General features: G+C 36.9%; 1 protein-coding gene across 2 annotated transcripts in view; it reads left to right on the top strand.

Annotated features, from left to right (window-relative positions):
- LOC100270770 (GTP cyclohydrolase I) overlaps nucleotides 1–20,457 on the top strand; it is a 51,651-nt gene that overhangs the window by 5,602 nt on the left and 25,592 nt on the right. Inside the window, exon 1 of one of the 2 annotated variants that reach the window (NM_001145325.1) lies at nucleotides 16,800–16,922. The gene's annotated coding sequence lies outside the window, so the exon portion shown is untranslated. 2 annotated transcript variants of the gene reach the window in all.

Raw genomic sequence — 20,457 nt, 5'->3', positions numbered from 1 at the left:
AAAATATCAATTCACAGAGGGCGCTACCTTACAATTATTTACTAATGACAAAATTTTACATATACTTAAGACGTTTAGGATAATTGTATTTTAATTTTGGAAGGTTTCACTTCTACCACGTGTGAATTGCACACATTTTTTTTTTTTTTATAAAGGGGTTTTTATAGTTTGATTTATTTTCAATTTTAGGGGCTTACTTTCCACCCCTATATAAGGCCGATTTTTTTTTATTGCCCTTGTAGGCAGAGGAGCATACGGCCCACCTGTTGGTGAATGGTTACCGTCGCCCATGGACTTCAGCAATGCCAAGGGCAGAGCCAAGCCGCTGCCTACCGATATATATAACTAGATCTGCATTCCTACACTTCAGGTTAAAGAATCGCAGTCCAAACTGGTAAGATGATACTCGCACAGACTCTTAAATACGACCTAATTCCAGTAATTATGGCAGGAACAATTTCGGAAGGAGAAGGAAGAGTTCAATGAACTAGTGTTCGCCCACAATCGAAATTCGACTATAATCACTGATACATAAAGACTTAGAATAATTTACAATTTATATTTACTTAATACTCAATCTCATTCGGCTATAATTATATAAAATCTTTTTACTGGTGGTAGGACCTCTTGTGAGTCCGCAAGGGTAGGTACCACCACCCCGCCTATTTTTGTCGTAAAGCAGTAATGCGTTTCGGCTTAAAGGGTGGGGCAGCCGTTGTGACTATACTGAGACCCTAGAACTTATATCTCAAGGTGGGTGGCGCATTTACGTTGTAGATGTCTACGGGCTCCAGTAACCACTTAACACCAGGTGGGCTGTCGTCCACCCATCTAAGCAATAAAAAAAATCGAAAATATATGAAGTTTAAAAAGTAACGAACACCGAAAGAATAATTAATTTTATTGTTTTATCCCACTGATACTAGTCAGGATATTATAGAGCGAAGCAACTAAATTAATTATAATATCATCATTGGTCCTTGAAGTGCGTGAGAAATACCTTGTTAACTTCTTGAAATCGTAGAAGAAAACCTTCAAAGATTACGTTAGATACAAACAAACAACCCAGCCAGTAAAAGCGTGTTAGGAAATTTCAAAAAAAATCACTTAACGAATAGAGGGAAACGATTCTTGACTTATAGACTGTTTATAATTACTAGTTAGTCCCACAATAGTCGAAATTCGATTTCGAATCGATTCGATTAATTAATTGAAATTATAAATTTATACACTACTAGCGGACCCGGCAAACTTTGTTCTGCCACACGGTTTGTTTCAAACACACCAACCGGTCAACTTCAAAATTCTACTATAATTAACCATAGAATATATTACGTTTAGATGTCAGTTGCGTTTTGTTACACCACGTTTTATGTCACGTCCCACGGGAATGTGATAAAAAGTATCCTATATCCTTCTCCTGGTTCTAAACTACCTCCTCACCAATTTTCAATCAAATCAGCTCAGCCGTTCTTGAGTTATAAATAGTGTAACTAACACGACTTTCTTTTATATATATTGATTATGATCGTATTGTCAAAGACTTATTATTATACTTATATAATCACAGATTTCGCCAAGACTACACTTTACACAAATATTTATAAAGACAAAATTAAATATGATTTAATCTATTCTCAATTTGACCACAGATTATAAGCAATAAGAAAAGTTTGACAATAAACAAATAGTATGCATGGGTGTGTGTGTCAAATATATGGTAGTGTGCCTAATGTTTTTTTTAATTATTGATTTAATGTATTTTTGTGAATAATTTCAAACAATATTAACATTCTGCACTCCTTCTCTATATTCTCTATAAGTGTGGTATATTTCATACTCCTCCGTCCGCGCAATTTTCGTAAAAAGGGGTACAACATTTTTGCTTCACGTATTAATATATGAATATATATTTAAAGACCAGATCCACCGATACCGCTCCACGACGTGCAACTTAATCCGCAGACGTAGCCCACGAAGATTTTCTCGTGATCTCCTCAATGGGTCGTGTTTCCGATCCGGTGGTAGATTCTGCGAAGCACTACTCTTGCTAGGGCCAATGTTAGCAACACTCCCAGTTTGAGCCCCGTGCGCTCACCTACACGCCAAGGCGAAGCTGAAATAGCCTCTCAAGGCTATCAGCATAGGTACGAAAAAAATATATCTCCAAAGATGGGACGATAAAACCGGCTGTAATATTTTCATATCTTTAGGGGTCAAATGTGAATCAGTCAAGTTTGACAGAAAAGCTATAATAAAAATTATTTTTAAATATCGTCTTGGATTCGCATAAACATTGTTATCATTAATTATTTTAATGAATTGTAGTTTATATATTTAAAAAAAAAATCCTAAGCAAAATATCACGTCATATTGTAGTATCTTACGTAAGATTTTTGTTGATTAGTATACATACGCGAGTCGCGGTTTCGCTCGCGTTAACTTTGTTATTGGGAAAGAATGAAGCGCGTTACATTTTCCGGGATAAAGAGTTGCTTTCGTCGCTTTTTTTTTTTATTGCCTAGATGTGTGGACGAGCTCACAGCCCATCTGTTGTTAAATAGTTACTGGCGCCCATAAACATCTACAACGTAAATGCGCCACACACCTTGAGATATAAGTTCTAAGGTCTCAGTATAGTTACAACGGCTACCCCACCCTTCAAACCGAAACGCATTACTGCTTCACGGCAGAAATAGGCGGGGCGGTGGTACCTACCCGTGCGGACTCACAAGAGGTCCTACCACCAGTAATTACGCAAATTATAATTTTGCGGGCTTGGTTTCTATTACACGATGTTATTCCTTCACCGTGGAAGTTAATCATGAACAATTGTTAAGTACGTATTTCATTACAAAAATTGGTACCCGCCTGCGGGATTCGAACACCGTTGCATCGATCGCTATATACGATTGCACCGGACGTCTTATTCTTTAGGCCACGACGACTTCAAAACTTCGGCGCTCTCGGCATACCTACAATAGTAGTTTTGTAAATAATAATGTGCTCTACAAAGTCGTAGTACATTATTTTATTCTATCATCAATAGTTTTCGCAAGGCACGCGATGTAAAGAATATTTTAGGTAACTTTTTTACACCTTGGGTTACATTATTGGAGTTTTACTCAGGATCCCCAATTTTTTCAAAAAAGATTATAGCCTATGTCACTCGGGAACAGTGTAGTTTCCAAACAGTGAATGAACTTTTCCAATCGATTCAGTAGTTTCGGAGCCTATTCAATACAAGCAAACAAACAAATCTTGCCTCTTTATAATAGGTATTGGTATAGAGTATAGATAAGAAATATATTAGACGTTATCCGGGTCATAAGATATCAATAAAATCGTAAATTTGAATGCAAGTTATAATGTATCTTTTAGTCAAATTCCGTTGCCCACTGAATTTCTCGGTGGATCTTCTCAGTGGGTCGCGTTTCCGATCCGGCGGTAGATTCTGTGAGGCACGGCTCTTGCTAAAGTTCGTGTTAGCAACAACGTCAGGTTTGAGCCCTGTGAGCTTACCTACTCGCCCGATGACGCTGATATGGTCTCTTAACCATCAGCTTAGGTGGAAAAAAAAATTTATTCAAAATCCGGCGTGTCAGAGACATACAAACTTACAGATTTATAATATACATACTAGCTGACCCGGCAAACGTTGTTCTGCCATATACATTATTTCTAGGAAAGATAAATAGCCTAGATACCGACTGCAGCGCCATCTGCCGGGCTGATTTGTAAATCTAAACCATTCTTGAATCCACCTGAACGTACACAGAAAATTTCATTAAAATCGGTCCAGCCGTTTGGCAGGAGTTCAGTGACAAACACACGCACAGAAGAAATATATATATATATATAAAGATTATGTAGATTTTTTTTATCGATCAGTGGATCCCGGGGTCGCGTTACGATATATTACACATTCGTTTATAATCGAACATATTATGTCATGTCGTATCATGTTCTGGCTGACCGTATCGGGTTACACTATGCTTTGGACAAACCAAAATGATTGATGATAATTTTAACAGAGCGAAGTAAAAACTTAATTTAATCATCGTTGTTGTTGTTATACCTAGCTTAGAACGTCCTTTTTTGTATGTGGGACTTGACGGTCTCCAAGGTGTTGGGAGCAGACCGTGGGCCCAGAGAATTTTAGGGCCCAACCTACTAAGTGACTCCCCTGGACTCTTACACCCGACGTCCGATCTCTGTCCAGGGTCAAAACCCGGTCAGAGTAAGGGGGCTCCCGAGGTCAACACTACAACCAGACACGCGGCGCCACTCCGAGGACGCCCCTATCGATATCTTAGAACGTCCCACGCTAAGAGCTATAAGGTCGTATGATTTTCGTATTAATGCTAATGGAGTTGCCGTGGCTTAATAGATAAGACGGGCTGGCTAGCGAAATGAGTGTGCTAGAGTTCGAATCCCGCAGACATAAACAAAAATATCTAACGAAAATACACAAAAAATTCTAAAGTAACACGTACGTGGATAGCCTCCACCTAAGAATATACATACCATACGAAGCAATATACCATCATATGGTAATGGTTAGTCACGCTAAAACTCGAGAACGGCTGAACCGATTTGGCTAATTTTGGTCTTGAATCATTTGTGGAAGTCCAGAGAAGGCTTACTTATGAAAATGCCCGGAATTACATAAAAATAACAATTTTGTTTTTCCTTTGACATGTCCCCTGTCGGTCCTTTTGTTTGTTTTATGTTTATTTTATACAAAAGTTTAGGTCTTTTATTTATCGATTGAGGCACTACGAAGTCTGCCGGGTCAGCTAGTAAATAATAAAAATCTTACGTTACGGACGTTTTTTCCGGTTAGGGTACCCCTCCGCATCGTCCCATAAGGAACTTCATTCCAAAACATGCATACATAATAAAATGTTTCGTAAGTATATGTTTATTTAAAATGCGGTTCATCGAAAATATGGAAAGAACAATTAATTACTATCACTCCAATCCAGCATTACGGGTTCGACGACCGACATCTGACACGTAAATTATTTTTATTTGCATCTACAAGTATAGATAGTTTCAAAATTATATTAATTGTAGATTTGTTTACGTTAAATACGTTACGTTATTGTATATATACATAACCTTATCGGTCATTTGTATGATGTGAATTCTAAGAAAAGCATTTTTTAAACAAGAGATTATTTGACGTTCGCAAGCTCTGATCAAAATGAAACTTAATTACGTGGCGGTGGTGATTATGGAACAAAAGATATTTTTCTCCTACCTACGCCGAAAGTTCGGTTTTCCTCCCGTTGTACAGGGAAGGAAGTAACACTTTTCCTCCCGCTGTACAGTGAAGAAAGAAAGTGTAACTTTTTCTCCCTGGGTACAAGTGCGCATGCGCGTTAGTGTCTACGTCTGCCCTCACGCACCTAAAATTATCCGCCATTGTTGTGCTCGGGTAATTTGCAATATTGTGTTTAGTGTAAAAGTGAAATAAACAAAAGGCAATAAAATTTAATAGTGAAGTATTAAACAAAGATGAGTTCATCGGACAGTTCTTATTCAATTAGTAGTCGTTTATTTAAAAATTAAAAAAAAACAGTTAAATTGTTTTTTTACGAGTAAGCCCCCCCTACCCCTGGCCAGGGCTTCGCCCCTGGATCCCGGCTCGATACTCCACGAACTTTCGGCCTGGTAGGAGAAAAAATAGTATGTGCACCTAGGGAGAAAAGTTGGACATTTTCTTCAGGGTGTTTTCTCCATTTCTCCCTTGGTGCACAATGTACTATTGACAAACACCTGAATCGCGCTAACGAAATTTTCAAGATAAGTTTAAATATACAGAATGATATAGAATGTTCTAAAAGTGGATAACCTATAGTTGTGTTTTCTGTACAATGTTTTTTTGTTACTTAGATAGGTGGACGAGCTCACAGCCCATTTGGTGTTAAGTGGTTACTGGCGCCCATAAACATCTACAACGTAAATGCGCCACCCACCTTGAGATATAAGTTCTAAGGTCTCAGTATAGTTACAACGGCTACCCCGTCCTTGAAACCGAAACGCATTACTGCTTCACGGCAGAAATAGGCAGGGTGGTGGTACCTACCCGTGCGGACTCACAAGACGTCCTACCACCAGTAAAGTCTTCTGTGATTGGCAGGCACCAACATCTATTTATCTCACGAAGCAGTCTCACCTTCATCTATGGGCTTCCGTAACATCTAACATCAAGCCATCCTAAACTCGATCATACCCCGAAACCTCTCGATCTCACTGGAATATCGTTACAAAGATTCTTAACTAGTCACTTTATGGTCAGTTAAACTTAACCATGACACGCTCTAGTTAACTTCAAGGCGTCTTATAATAAGTTACGATAATTATCCCGACAGTCGCGGCTTCGAATAGAAACTTAAGACGCGGTCTTATAGCGATTTGAAATGGGTTTTAGCCCTGTTGAGTCTCTATATCGGGCAAGGATTAATAAGACACGTGTTTAGTTAAGTGACTAACGTATATTGGGATTACAACCTAACGTGCTATCGACAGCCCGGCAATCCCGAGACTGGCGTAGCATCTATTCTATTCTATCAGCCCATGGACGTCCACTGCTGGACATAGGCCTCTTCCAAGCCTCGCCACAAAGGCCGGTCCTGCACTACCTGCATCCAGCGGATCCCCGCGAACCTCAATAGGTCGTCGGCCCACCTTGTGGGAGGCCTACCCACGCTACGTCTTCCAGAACGCGGTCGCCACTCAAGAACCTTCTGGCCCCAACGGCCATCCGTTCCGCGATCAATGTAATTTTAAGACGTAGTATTATTGCAATATAATTACCGCTAACACATACATATAATTATTAGTTGCTATAGGGACATATGTGGTCCTTACAGCCCGCTGAGTCTCTCGCCGGATCTTTTCGGTGGGTCGCGATTCCTATCCGGTGGTAGATTCAGCGAAGCACTGCTCTTGCTAGGGCTAGTGTTAGCAAATTCTCTACGATTGAGCCCGTGAGCTCACCTACCCATCCGAGCGTAGCTAGAATAGCTGGCTACCAGTGAATAAGTAGGGGGAAAAAATTGAATTCGGCATGCAGTTATCCGTATCCGTATTGATCATGTAAAGCACATGATGGCGATATTAAAATTGTGGTTCTTTTATTGAGTAGGTAGGTACATAGATGAGTGACCATGAAAAATGTGGTCAATTGTATAACATCTTATATTAGCTACCGCAGCTATAAGCCACCACGGAGTATTTATTGGTTGCATCTATGAAAAACGATTGTTTATAAAAGACTAGCTTTTGCCCGCGACTTTGTCCGCGTGGAATAGTTCACAAAGAATGCTTTATTTTAGAACAAATTTGGTTAGCATAAAAAACGTTATAGTGAGCCAACCTTAACATATAGACATAGTATGCTGTCGCGGACTTTTTTTTTATTTTATATAGGAGAACAATTCTGTCATACATTATTTTAGCGCAATCTTAAAGGTTTCTGCAGCGCACTCAACGGAAGCTCTCAAAAGGGAAACAACCCGATTTTGAAATATTCTTTATTGGTGCTCCGCTTGTCTTAGTCTTAGCGTGATGTTATATAGCTTATAGCCTTCTTCGATAAATGTGCTATCTAACAATGAAAGAATTTTTCAAATCGGACCAGTACTTCCTGAGATTAGCGCGTTCAAACAAACAAACTCTTCAGCTTAAACATTAAGTATAGATTCAGAGTACCTTTTTTTTTCTTATCTAAGCGCCGATACCATCGAAGGAGTATTCTGGTTTCGTGGGACTGGTAAGTGAGCTCACGAGCTCACCTTAAAAGAGTTTGCCAACATCTGCCCTAACAAGAGCAGTGCTTCGCTGACTCTATCACCGGACCGGAATCGCGACCCACTGAGAAGGTTCGGGCGAGATACTCAGTGGGTTGTGTCTGTGGATCAAAAGGACGTCGCATTGGGCCGCAATTTAAAAAAATGTATATCTTTTTTTTTTTTTAATTAAAAGCAATGGGTTATGAAATTTTACTGTATTTATTTTTATGATTTGTATCGAAACTTTTTCTTCATTGCAATTAAAATACATAATTTTTTACTGACGGCGCCTTAACTAATTATTTCGTTGTAGACAAATTTATAAATAGCAGAGGTTCCGTGACCAGCGACCTTTTTAAAAATAAATCTTATAATAATTGACAATAATTGTTCTCTTTGTTTACTTACAAATCTCGCAAATACCGTAATTATTATTTTAAATGATTGATCACCTAAAGAAAAACAAAATTAATTGGACGCATGTATTTGAGGGGTTAGCGTAATCTAAGCACATAATAAAAATATATATACTTAATTACAAAATATATATTATGTATTATTCACTACATAGTATAAAACAAAGTCGCTTTCTCTGTCCCTATATCCCTATGTATGCTTAAATCTTTAAAACTACACAACAGATTTTGATGCGGTTTTATTAATAGATAGAGTGATTGAAAAGGAAGGATTATATGTACAATAACATCCATTAAATAGTGGAGAAAACAATAATAAATTACAGTTTCCGAAGCGACGCTAGGGCGGGTCGCTAGTGTATAAATAATATACAAACAATGTAATTACGTATATAAATACAAAGATAATTAAATCAAAATAATTCTTAATTAGGAAATATGCTGAAATATACGTATTCTCTATTCGACTCTTTTCGAGTTTGGGTCGTGATTATGCTGGGACCGTGCGTCGCCAATAAGTCGACAGCTCTCTCAAATAGACTGTTTGTTGAGAATCTTACTCGCATTCAAACAGGATCGTAGTAAGGGTTCGAAGAGATCAAAAGTTTTTGCATCATTTTAATACGCTTTTATTAGCTTCAGACGTATGTATGTTAGTATGTAACGGAATCTTTGAACATGATTTTGACCCCCTTCAAAACGTCGGATTAACTCGAAATTTGGCATACTTATTAAGGACCGATGACAATTCAATATTTACCCCACCCCACCACACGCTTTTTTTACAATAAAATCATTTTTTCTTACACTATTTTTAATTCTAATTTATTAAAATTTTGTTTTCTATATTTTAGTTCGATTTTCTATAAAAGCGTATTTTTTTGGTTTTTCGTCGGTCGAATGGTATAATAAAATAAGGCGTTTTTCGTTGCCTAAGCCTGCACTAGGGTTGCCACTAATTTTCAGTGTAGTTGCACTGAGAAGCCATCAGGGTTTCCAGTTTGAAGGATATGACAGCCACTACAATTCATTTTGCTGGTGGCAGGATCTCTTGTGAGTCCGCGCGGGTAAATACCACCACCCTGCCTATTTCTTCCGTGAAACAGTAATGCGTTTCGGTTTGACGGGTGGGGTAGCCGTTGTAACTATACTGAGACCTTACAAATTATATCTCAAAGTGGGTGGTAACCAGTAACCATTTAACACCAGGCGGGCTGTAAGCTCGTCCACCTATCAAAGCAATAAAAAAAGATCACTACTATGTTAATTACATTTTATTCTGATTAAGGAACCAGTTGTGTGCGTTCGGTCCACTGATTTATTCACCGCGACCTCTAATCTGTCAATGTGAATTTAAGACATCAACACCAAGGTCAATAATAAGCCTTACATAAACGTCATTCCAATTCCGATACTGTATAATCGAAAGCACAAAACGGCTCAACAAATAATACAAGTGCTTGGAGAGTTCTTTAAAAGATCGGGAATTCTATACCGGATTAAGTCGAGAATAGTTTTATATGTGTGAAGAAAAACTTTTATCATTTAAAACCTTTAAAAACTCTTTAGTTTTAAAGAAAGATTTTGACGGACGGAATCACTCACCTGTCTGTCATTGAGTGACAATAGAGTTCACTTTTGTATAGTTTAATAATATTGTTTAAAATATTAATGTTAAAAGAGATTAAAGGCTTTAAATGTTATTTTATAATGATTTACAATACCTACTTCAGAATGAATAAACAATAAAATACATAATTGCGCTTTCTGTGATATAACAAGAAAACAACATTTAAAGCCTTTAGTCCTTTTTAAAATTATTTCTTAGATGGGTGGACGAGAGAAACGCTTTACTGCTTCACGGCAGAAATAGGCAGGGTGGTGGTACCTACCCGCGCGGACTCACAAGACGTCCTACCACCAGTAATACGGCATATAATAATTTTACGGGTTTAATTTTTATTACACGATGTTATTCCTTCACCGTGGAAGTAAATCGTGAACATTTGTTAAGTACTTTTTTCATTAGAAAAATTGGTACCCGTCTGCGAGATTCGAACACCGTTGCACCGCTAAATAGGATTACACCGGACGTCTTATCCTTTAGGCCACGACGACTTCAAATTAAAATCATACAATTTTAACACGGCTTACTTTGAACTAGTGGTCCAAGTCGAAATTCGACTATAATTAATTAAAATTATAAGTTTGTACACTATTATGATTCTATCGTCAAAGACTATTTATACTTCTATAATCACAGATTTCGCAAAGACTACACATTAGACAAATATTAATAAAGCCAAACAATATTTAATCTATTCTCAATTTGACTACAGACTATAAGCAATAAGAAAAGTTTGACTAAACAAATAGTACCTATGCATGCGTGTGTGTGTCAAATCTATGGTAGGGTGTGTAATGTTTTCTTTATTGATTTAATGTATCTTTTATGCATTATTTTAAAAAATATTAGCATTGTGCACTCCTTCTCTATACTCTCTATAAGTGTGGAAAATTTCGTACTCCTCTGTCCGCGCAATTTTCGTAAAAAAAGGAACAAAGTTTTTGCTTCACGTATTAATATATAGATTTAATAATATAATAATTATATTATAATTATAATTATATTTATGTATTCACAGCAGAGCAAAACGTAATTGCCTCAGATAATGTGGTCACACAACAAACACGTGGTAAAATTCGATCAAAATAATACATAATAATATGTAGCTCGGATATTACTTACGATTTCCATTCACAACATATAATATTACACGTTCGTAAGACGATCTTGTAGATTTTCCTCGCCGCGGTTTATTGAGATTGGATACTTGAGCGGCAGAAAACCTAATAATATCTTACGCAATAAACATATGTCGTGGTTAACGACTTTTAGTAATATTAAGACGTTGTTTTGAGTATTATTTTAAATAATGAAATGTTGTTTTGATAAATATCACAAAATGTAGGGTAGACTCCGTAACGCCACAGTATAAAATGGCGGTAGGTGAACAGAGTCGTGGCGTTCCGTGTCAGACAGTCATTCAGTCCGTATCGGACGGTCCGTCCGTCTCAGTCAGTGAGTCTCTGGCAGTCAGTCAGTCAGTCGGTCTGTCGGTATGTGGAACGAAACTGTCGGTTTACCCTGTCATTGTGAAAGTTGTGTGTGTTGAGTTTCAATAATTATTATTCAAAAGGTTTTATTGACTTTTTATAAACTGAGATTAACCAAATACGAGTGATGACGGAAACTACCGCTTAGCCATCCTTGGCGCGCGCCGACACATAAAATATATAATATTAGCTATTTAGTTAAACTAATGGTCCCGCAGTTGTCGAAATTCGACTATAATTAATTGAAATTATAAGTTTGAACATTAGTATGGTTCTATTGTCAAAGACTATTTATTGTACTTCTATAATCACAGATTTCGCCAAGACTACGCTTTAGACAAATATTAACAAAGACAAACAATATTTAACCTATTTGACTCAATTTGACTATAAACTTTATGCAATAAGAAAAGTGGTAATGTTTGTAATGTTTTCTTTATTGATTTAATGTATCTTTTATGCATTGTTTTAAAAAAAAATTAGCATTGTGCACTCCTTCTCTATATTCTCTATAAGTGTGGGAAATTTCATACTCCTCCGTCCGCACAATTTTCGTAAAAAGGGATACAAAGTTTTTGCTTCACGTATGAATATATAGATAAGATTGGTTATATTAAAATTTAACTGTTTCCTCAATGTTAAAATTGTTTGTTAGCTGTTATGAGTCCAACATATTGAGACCATTGCTTAAGAAGGTATTCAGAAAAAATAATGAACAAGCTACCCTCCTAAACGTCTGCTATAAATCTTCCAATCCCTTCTTCTAACTCTAAGTGAGATCTCTCTTAAAAAAGATTTTAAAATGCTACTTTTTTAAATACGATTTTATTAGCTTCAGTTTTTTTTTTTTTTTTTTTTTATGATTGAAAGATTACTGGTGGCCCGGAGGCCTTTCCAGTTTCACCAGGACATGTGGGCGAGCAAAGGCTCAGCCAGGAGAGGTGGGATTTGCTAACAGCTACCCGAGCGACTCCGAAGGAGACCTACAGCTCAAGAGTAGCTGCTTCGCGAATGAATCTACTACCGGATCGGAATCGCGACCCGCTGAGAAGATCCGGCGAGAAACTCAGCGAGCTGATTCATGGGTTAGGTTGCACGGCGAACTCTTTGTCGAGTTCGAGGAGTACGGTTACCGCGGTCCCTAAGCCTGCTCATAGTGTTAGAGCTGAAGGCGTCTAATGCAAAGGTTATTGGATCTGATGGATCCGTAAGGACGTGTTTCAGACGTATGTATGTAACGGAATCTTTGAACATGATTTTAACCCCCTTCAAAACGTCGGATTAATTGGAAATTTGATATACTATTAAGGACAGATGACAATTCAACATTAAAAAAAATTAAAATTTTTTAATTCAACTAAAAAGTTTAAAATATATAATAGTTTAAAAAAAAACTAAAAATTTATTTTCTATTTTTTAGTTGGATTTTCTATAAAAGCGTATTTTGTTAGTTTTTTTAAACTATTATTTATTTATAGAATATCTATATCCTCCAACATTACAGTAGCATTTTAGTTATTTAAGGGACTTTTTTGCATTTAAATTATTGATATACTCGTATATAGTGTAATAATAATATGTTTATTGCGATACAATTATAGGGCGTATATTTTTTTCCCTTATAAACTATTTAAATACTTAGAACCACGTTTTCTATACTAATATTATAAAGAGGAAAGATTTGTTTGTTTGTTTGTATTGAATAGGCTCCGAAACCACTGAACCAATTTAAAAAAATCTTTCACCTTTGGAAAGCTACGCTATCCCCGGGTAAAATAGGCTATATTTATTATATTTTCAAAAAAAATAGGGATCCTCACTGAAACTCCAATAATGTAATCCAATGTAGAACAAAATTACCTAAAATTCTTTACATAGCGTGCGCGTGCGCGTGCGCGTACTTCCCAAGCGAAGCCGGGGCGGGCCGCTAGTAATTCAATAAAATTACAAAATGCGCTTTATTTTGAGCACTGTAAGTATCAATGAACACGCCCACTCATCCTAGAACTTCTTGTTCCTTTGTCGGTAAATGATTGGACTACCTGACTGTAAGTGATCACCGTAGCTCATGGGTATCAGCAATCTTTGAGCGTTTATTAGTCACGCGGCTTAATTCCTCACTTAAGGTAAGGAAACATTCATGAATATGATTGTGAAAATCCCCCGCGCCGTTTGCTAAGTACAACTGCAAACTAAAAACCCGTAGCTTAAATGAGAATTCCGAACAAAAAGGCAACGTTTTAAAAAATAATTATATAATTATTATTTTTTGCTTAGCCGCTAAATCTCTCCGCCACCTTGTGTTAAATAGTTACCGGAGCCCATAGACCTCAACAACGTAAATGTACGAGTCGCAGTTCTTTTTTTTAAATATATTTGTTCCCGCGGTAGGGCTTTGAGTGACGACCGAATCAAGAAATTCCGTAACGAAAATAAACGTAGCACCCCCACTCCGCCTACCATGTAGCTCACGTTCAATCACACGTTGCCCTTATGTAGTGTTTGTGAATAAGCGCGCGTCGTGACGTCGCTCTGCATGCGCATCATGAAAAGTCTGCCCGTCTCTCTCTCTCGCACGGTCTAGCTTATGAATGTGAACGGGACAGTTAATGTTTATAAATACAGCGTGGTCTGATTTTAGAATTGTTTTAATATTAAATTACCATTATTTAATTATAATTGCATAAGTTGATGAAAAATTCTATGTAATAGCGTTACCGCGGCAGTCCCCGAGTGTCACACGTGGTTTTTTTTATTTTCGTTACTTTGTTTCACTACCTATTTGCTAGTAGCCCAAGAGGCCATTCCAGCTACGCCCGGACGGGTAGGTGAACTCACAGGGCTCAATCTGAGAGTATTTGCTAAAAATTTGTTAAAAACATTACATTACATACATACATTGGACAAAAATAAACCACATTTCTTTTTATTGACCTTGGATAGATGACTTAAATTAATAAATAAAACTCTACTGGTGGTATGACCTCTTGTGAGTCCGCATGGGTAGGTACCACCGCCCTGCCTATTTCCGCCGTGAAGCAGTGATACATTTCGGTTTGAAGGGTGGGACAGCCGTTGTAACTATACTGATACTTTAGAACTGATATCTCTAGGTGGATGGCGCATTTACGTTGTAGATGTCTAAGGGCTCCCGTAACCACTTAACACCAGGTGGGCTGTGAACTCGTCCACACATCTAAGCCATAAATGAAAAAAATTACGTCCAATAATATTATAATATACCCGTGCGGACTTACTTGGCGTTTACGCCATATAATAAATTCCACCAGATGTTCATTGTACGTAAAAATATATTTATATTCATTTAATCAATCAACCAGCCCTTTGTCTTGAACTGTTTTAAGACTGTTGACTTGATTTTTTTTGTATATTACACAATATATGAATTCAGTGTGGCATAAACCTATTGGCATAAGCCTCCTGTGACATCTTCCATTGTTGTGTATCCTTAACAACCCTCCTCCAGTCAAGATATTTATAATGTTTAAGTCATAAAAAACACTTTAAATTAACTCAACAACCATTTTAGCTATTAACAAAAGAATATTGCAGTCGCATTACTCGGTACGGCGACTTAAAAATGTTTTTATAATTAACATTTTGTGTCAACATTACAAACAAATTTACCTGTTACAATTGTTTTAGTTTGTTTGTTTGTTGCACGTCATCCGGGCTTATTCCCGTTTTGCTGACAGCTTTGTGACCACTGTGATGTGTTTTAGCGAACACCATTGTCATGGCAATAACTATGTCAAGCGCTGATCGTGGAATTTTTTTGCTTAGATAGATAAGTGAACGAGTTAATGTCGCATTCCGTGTTAAACGGTTGCCGTAGCCCATGGACATGAGCAAGGTAAATGCCGCCGTCCACCTTGAGACATGAGTTGTAAGTCTAATAAGGTTTTTTGTATTCATTTTTTTAAATGTGTGGTACGACATTGGCCTCTGACTATTATACTGAAATTACTGAAGGCAAGATTTATTGTGCGCATATAATAATACCTATATATAATATAATAATAATATAATCAATAATTAAGTAAATACAGTAGGTAAGTAACAATCGTGTAAAAACATTCCTGATTATTAATTCAATCTGGTTTCTTTTTCCTATATTAAAAATACATCTAATAACGTCAGAGTACAGAAAAACCCCTAAAAAAACCTTTTCCTTCTGTTAAATCTTAATTGTAAATATTTCCAAAAATTCAACAAAAATCGGCGTCAATTTGAATAACAGGACTCGGAAATGAATGATAAAGTTTAAAAATAAATCTAAATTGTGTTCTTAAAATAGCGAACCATATAACAACAACGTAAGATCGAAATTAGCTTGAACCAAGATACATTTAAAAGCCTTATGATCAGATTATAAAACCGAGCATTCATAACCCGATTTGTATGAAGATATGCTCTGAGTCTGATGTTGGGAGAAAACTGATTCTCTTTTTTTTAAATACTCATTAAATGCGTATTGTGTAACGGAATTTAAAAACACTAGCTTTCGCTGATACGCATGATTCAAAGCTAAGCGATTTCTAGTTCCTAAAGTCCATTCTTGAACTTAACCTTACCGCAATACCAGCCTTTTTCGGAAGCTTAGTCCAGGCAATTGCAACGGACGCAAGCAAGAGTGGGTACCCAATCATTTTTCTTTCTGAAATCCGAAAATAAGTGTCTATAGGCAGCTAGCTCTTAGCATGGCGAGTGACGGTTACGATTTGGCTGAACCTCTTAAGCTGCAGCTTAGCAAACCTCGCCTTTGTCACAAAGAAATTAAGAGACAATTTACCTTTGCACCTGTGAACTTCATTTAAATTGGGTTTTACATAAAAACAGATTTAAAACTCATAGCATACATGGTTATTGCGAAGAAGTACTTGATCTCTCCTTTTCAGACTTAATTTTTATTCTAGACTAGCTGTGCCCGCGACTTCGTTCACGTGGAATTTAACAAAACATATCTGTATTTTATAATAATTTTATATTTTCTCTAAAATAGAAGTAGCCTAAGTTGCTCCATAATACATAAGCTGTCTGACAGTGAAAGTCCCGTTATAGTCGTTCCAGCCGTTTCAAAGATTAGTGGGAGCAAGCAAACAGACACACAAAAGTTGAACGTTATTTTGGTATATGTACAGTATATACATTTATATGCATGTAGTAAAGAGCGGCTATTTTAATATTACAAACAGACACTTCAGTTTTATTTATTTGTATAGATGAAATAGCGATATCTTAGTAAAAATAAGACAAAACATTGTTTATGAGTTGTCCGTATAGCGTATAACAAAACGCCAACAAGTTCGTCCGTGAATATCTTTCTTTATAATTACAGCCATGACGACAAAGCATGACGTAGTATCGATTTCCCGGTTTTCACACAAGCGCAGTGCGAGCCCACCTTTCAACCATACAAATATCATCTGTTGCTCGACACAACACTCAGTCAGCCATAAGACAGGCCATAGAGTCAACGGCCATTCCGTTTTATTCGTAACAAATATTTATTTTTTTCGTTTCGCGCTGTAACATCAGACACGTCTAACGTCAAACTTCGCGCCTAGTAAGTGTTTTTGAAAATCGAACGAACGTCAATTCAATTTTTGTTTTTTGTTTTTTTTTCTGTCTGTCATGTTTTCGTAAAATTGGCGCGAAATTTAAAATATTTTTTTTATGTTTCAATCGAGATTTGTGTACGAATTGTGAGTGTGAATTTGAGTTCTGTGAGTACAATTTCTTTGACAAGCGGACGTGACCTTGACAGAAGGTGGAAAACCTGATTTATGTTCGGTCCGCTTCCTATTTCCTACCGGATATATGTCACGCACTGACCTACAATAACAAACATGATTTTAAAAATCGACTCCGCCACGCATTTCGTATTATTAAAATGTTTTTTTTTTTAAATACTATTTTGAATTCCTTGAACTTAAAATGCCCAAACCTAAAATAATATTCAAGCCGTAATACTTTTCAAATAATTTTAAACAATTCAAATTTCGACAAGTAATAATTGATAATTTGGCTGTGAAGCCTTTTAAAGCAAATCTTTGTGGAAACCTATTGTATATAAATAATTAAAAGCAATGATTAATTAAGTAATTCTTGAATTTTTTAAATGTTGATCGATAAATTGAATTTCATTACGGGGTTTAGCACTCAATGTAATGAAAACGGAATTATGGCGGAGGTGGTTTGAGAAACCTACATAAATCAGCGCTGTCTGCTTTTTCATCACTTGAGGTGGTAAATTCGAAATTTAACTACTATTCAAAATGATAAGCATATTTTGTCTCTCACAGCTACACCCTATCCTCCTACCCATTTCTACCGTGAAATAACTTTCAATAATTGGCATTTGAATCTGATATCTCACGTTGGCACTCGCGTTGAGGCTTTAGGCCGTGACCTCGTCCTCCTAAAGTCTTAAAAAGACAAAAACTAATAATCGGACTGACAAAATATTAATCCACCAAAAAAATTTCAATCATTCTCGGGTTTTCCGCAAAACAACAAAATTAAATGTGATAAATGTGACAAACCAAAAAAAACTTAGACAAATGGCAACTTAACCCACAAAAAAAAACAACTATTCGTTCCTTGGTTGTAAATTATAAAAACGTGATTAATGTAAAAAAAATTGATGTAAAAAATTCGAGGCATTTATTTATACGAATATATACCATAAATAATCTTTTATGTTTTTACTTGTATGCATGAGAGAGATCTCAATGTCGACGCTGGAGCCCAAAGCTATCTATCACAGCTTACAAGGCTCTGTGGTATAGATAGAGCGGATAGCGTTACCTACCCGTGCGGGCTTGTACACTGCATATTCTCTGATAAATCTCTTAGTCGCCTCTCCCAAATACACTCACGGGAAGAGTTGTGCTATTCTATGCCACCACAGATCCAATATTGCCATCGCATCATTAAACTGACTATGGCAATTTTTTTTAATTCCTCTCCCTGTCAAGACAAGTACGTCCAGACGCTCATAATCAAAATCCTGAATTTCGACATTAACTCCGATCGTGTATCTAAGGTCTACTAAGCCTCCAATCTCGATATACAAAGTCGTGCGGACTCAGAATACGTTCAGCACGCGTGAGAAGGGACGAGAGTAGAAAAATGGCAACAAAAAAGTTTCCATTTTATGCCAGGAAAATGTGTTTGTGATCAAAACGCATTTGCGAACCGTATCTTTTCAATCGAAATGTTTTTAGAACGTTCAAACAAGGTTTTGTAAAAGGCTTTGTCGTTTATGAAGGATAATTGGTGCGCTATTTGTAAATTATCGTAAAACAATGTACAAATAAGTACATAAGAAGCTCATTCTTCGACGAATTCGTGAACGGAGTGGGCTTCTCTTAAGATAAGCTAAGAGCCGTTTTTGTTGAGATCGAAGGCAGAGGCAAATACGTATAGGTGATCATGATCATGGTGGCTACACGTCATTATGGATCCTCCCGATCCATTAACGGTGCTCCTCGTCGAACCCGTCGCTTGCGACGAAGGGCTCGACGAGCGAATTAACACATAAACACAGCCCACTGAGTTTCTCGCCGGTTCTTCTCAGTGGGTCGCGTTTCCGATCCGGTGGTAGATTCTGCGAAGCACTGCTCTTGCTAGGGCCAGTGTTAGCAACACACCCGGTTTTTGAGCCCCGCGAGCTCACCTACACGTCAAGGAAAAGCTGATATAGCCTCTCAAGGCTATCAGCATAAGATCATGGTGAATGATCATCGATAAGTCAACGCATCAGCGACGCCAGGAGCATAGCTTTTTTTTTTTATTCGAGCTTAGATGGGTGGACGAGATCAATGCTATAATAATTAATAAGTTTAATTAATAAGCTTGCCGCTCTTAAGCCTGAAGCTACCAACTAAGCTCAATGGGGTTATACTGCGAGATGGTGCAGATGTATATCTATACTTCTATACTAATATATAAATCTACAGTGGTTTTTACGGATGTTCCTTTATAACTACTGAACCGTGCATCCCATTGACTTGAAATTTGGTATACATGTAGAAAATACATGTACCTAATGGATAGGCTAATATTTATATGAGTGTTGGACTCTCTAATAATAATGACAATAAATAATAATGTTAATTTTAAATGCGAGTACGGCTAGTTTATTATATAACACCTAATAATGAATATAGTTTTAAAAGCGTATTAGCGTTTAGAGCTTTCGATCAAATTTTTAATGCAAACATCATCTCATGATGATCTCCAGCTTTTGGTTTCCGAGAACAGCTCCGAAAAATCCTTCGTTGAAGCTATCTGAAGTTAATAACTGAAATGAAAGAAACTAAATATTTCCTACCCTTCCGAACGCCGTGATCCGGCCGCCGAGTAAAAAATATTTTAGGTATTTTTTTTACACCTTGTGTTACATTATTGGAGTTTTAGTAAGGATCCCTAATTATTTTCAAAAAAGATTATAGCCACTGTCACTCAGGAATAGTGTAGCTGCCAAACAGTGAAAGAATTTTTCAAATCGGTTCAGTAGTTTCGGAGCCTATTCAACACAAAGAAACAAACAAATCTATCCTCTTTATAATATTAGCATAGAAGTATAGATATACATATATATTAGGATAAAATTCAAATCACTTCTGCTTTCGACTGTACTTCGTCTAAGGACAGGCGTTCACTTTTGCTTCGGGCAAGGACAATCAGTACTTACAGACCGCGTGCGATAATATTTTAATGATAGTAGTTAAATAGTAAAATTTCTGTGTTTTATCACGCTATTCCGATAACGTTATTTCACAGTTTAATCATAAAACGAAAATGATGGAAATTAAATAACCTACCTTTTTTTGAAGTTATACTTCTTTAGGCGCGTTACGAAAGATTGATGAGAGTGAAATTTTACGATGCGCGCGCATCGTGACACAAAGTTAACAGAATGAAGTTGCCCACTAAATCGCTCATTACAATACGACCGACGTAACTTGGCGAGTCTGAATATGACCGCAGGTGAACTTTCCGAACCGTACCGAGAATTACCGAATTTATACGATGTCAAGAAAAGGGATGTCCAATATGCGTGTTTGAGCATGTTGTTTAATCGTTTTTTTTCA

The sequence above is a fragment of the Bombyx mori genome, chromosome 24 (genome assembly GCF_030269925.1).
Source record: "Bombyx mori chromosome 24, ASM3026992v2".
Taxonomy (NCBI): domain Eukaryota; kingdom Metazoa; phylum Arthropoda; class Insecta; order Lepidoptera; family Bombycidae; genus Bombyx; species Bombyx mori.
Note: the sequence above shows the minus strand (reverse complement) of the source record. Positions and strands in the feature narration are given on the sequence as shown.